Here is a 2,786-nt window from a genome sequence, read left to right as displayed (position 1 = left end):
TTCCCCGAGGTGGCCCCGCAGGCTGCGCGGTTCGGACCAACACTCAGAGGGAGCACTGGCCCGGGGGGGGGGTTAAAATAAAGATGACCCTTGAGTCTGCAGAACCCAAGGGAAAGAAAAGGCTAGGTGGAAAATGGTAAAACCAAGGTTGGGCATTGCTGAAAAAGCTTTAATCAAGGCGAACTATCAAGGGGTTCCCATTATAACCCAACCGCGTAAGGAACGCAAAATCCGGGAACATAACACCGATATGACGGAAACTAGGGCGGCAAGAGTGGAACAAAACACTAGGCGAGAGGCCGAGCCTTCCACCCTTTACCAAGTATATAGATGCATTAAGATAACATAGCAATATAATGATATCCCAACAAGTAAATAAATGTTCCCACAAGGAACGGCCTTCAATCTTCACCTGCAACTAGCAACGCTATAAGAGGGGCTGAGCAAAGCGGTAACACAGCCAATCAACGGTTTGCTAGGACAAGGTGGGTTAGAGGTTTGACCTGGCAATATGGTAGTCTTGAAAACAAGTGGTAGGCATCGTAGCAATGGCATAGCAAAAGAGCGAGCAAACTAGCATAGCAAAGATAGTAGTGATTTCGAGGGTATGATCATCTTGCCTGCACAGTTGTCAGAGTTGACTGGATCCTCGAAAGCAAACTCAAGGGGCTCCTCGTTAGTGAATTCGTATCCCGGCTCTACCCAAACAAGACAAACAAGCAATAAGGATACAATCAACCACGTGCAAGGATCAAGCAATATGATGCAATGATGATATGCTATGCGGGATGCGATGCAGGATGCAAAATGCAAGATATGACAGGGAAAGCATGAACCTGCCCTCAACTTGGAAATCCAAGTGTGCCAATGGAAAGATGAGATGAAATCGCTTTAAAACGATATAAAGATCGCCGGAATCGGAGCTACGGTTTGGAAAAGGCAAGCGATTCAAAATTGGCACTGGTCTGCGATTTACAGCAAGTAGCCAACTAAATGCAATGAGATGAACCTGCTACAGCACCCAAACATGACAACAAAATACATGGCAGGGATGCATACAAGATGATTAACAAAAGTCTAGCACTGAGCTACGGCCAAATCATCCATTAACAGATTCAAACAAGCATGGCAAAAATGCATATGACAAACAGATCTCAGACTTAGTGAAATTAACACTTGTCTGGAATTTCAGATCAGGTAGCCCTCTCCGGAGCAACAAAACTACATGCTACAGGATCTGAACATGGCAAAGTAAAGCATGGAATGGAGATACTCAAAGAGCTTAACAAAAGTCCCTTAGTGACCTTGAGCCAAAAGGGATCAGAAAATACAATTGCGAGCATGTGAACATGGCAAAAACATAATCAGTTTTCAGACTTAGTGAAAAACTGACACATGCTGAAACATAACTCAAGTAGGCATGTTTACGAGCTCGATGCACTCACTATGGTGCAAGTCGCGGCAATACAAGCATACACCCATCAAGAAGGCACAAAATGTAAGCTAGACATGGCAAGAACAATAGCATAGCATGCATGGATCAACTACAACATCATCGGCAAAATTGCAAACAAGTTGACAATCTGCCCAGATTCACGAAGTAGCAAAAGTAGAGCTCGATTGACTCAAGCTAGGGTGCTCCATAATTGCAAACAAAGACATGGATGGATAGAGTACTACAATATTAACAAAACATCCTTACTGATCATCCTCAAAAGAGGCACGGATCACTAGGAAACAACATGAACATATGGCAACATGAGCAAAACAGATCCAGGACTTTGTGAAATTACTAAGTCCCTGAAAACAGAATTAGCAAGTGCACCACTTTGCAAGCTTGCACAAGTCACCACACACATCACAAAAATACATGGGTTGCACCTCTGAAAAGATAAAAACACCCTTAACAAAACATATGTAGAGCGTCAGGGCATATCATGCACACATTAATCATGGCAAAAATGACAAAAAGCTAAACGGAGTAGCAAATCTGACAATTAACTCAAGTAGCCCCCCTTCTAACCATATTTCGGGCATCAAGATGAGCTCAAATGAAAATGATGCAATGGAATGAAATGATGTAATCTCTGAGATGAACATTTTGATATGCTATATGCATGAATCGGAGCTACGGATGCAAAGTTACGCGGTCATGAACATGGCAACTTGGATCTGGAATTCTGGGACTTAGAGAAAAAAAACAACCTCCAGGGTTACTGTTCACCCCGATCCAGGATCGCACGCCTCCCGAGGTGGCTCCGGCGATGTTGGTTTGCTCCGGCGAGGAGGAAGGAGAGGCGAGGCCGGCCGGAGGAGGAGGAACGGCGGAGAGGCGGCGGTCGCGGCGAGGCGGCGCGGCGCGGCAGCCGGGGCGACAAGGAGCTCCGGGCGGCGATGGCGCGCGGCGGCGGCGCGACGCCGGCGCGGTGGCGGCGGGGAGGCGGCGAGTGGCGCGGGAGGAAGGAGGAGGCGGCGGGCGGCTCGCGGGGCGGCTGGGCCTGGAGGGCCTGCCCCGGGCCCGAGCGGGCTGTGGCGGCGGCGGTGGAACGGCGGCCACGTGGCGCGCGCCTATTGGCTGGGGCACGGCGGCGGGATTCGTCCGACGGTGGCGGACATGTCCGGTGCGCGCGAGAGGATTTTAGGGTTTCGGGGGAAGGAGGAGATTCGAATTTCGGGGGGGGGGGACTTTAAATAGGCATAGAGGGAGCTAGGAGAGTCCAAATGAGGTGCGGTTTTCGGCCACGCGATCGTGATCGAACGATCTAGATGATGGAGAAGACTTAGGT

The sequence above is a fragment of the Triticum urartu genome, chromosome 6A (genome assembly GCF_056163025.1).
Source record: "Triticum urartu cultivar PI428250 chromosome 6A, HENAU_Tu73, whole genome shotgun sequence".
NCBI lineage: Eukaryota > Viridiplantae > Streptophyta > Magnoliopsida > Poales > Poaceae > Triticum > Triticum urartu.
The sequence above is the reverse complement of the archived record's forward strand: the minus strand, read 5'-3'. Positions refer to the sequence as shown.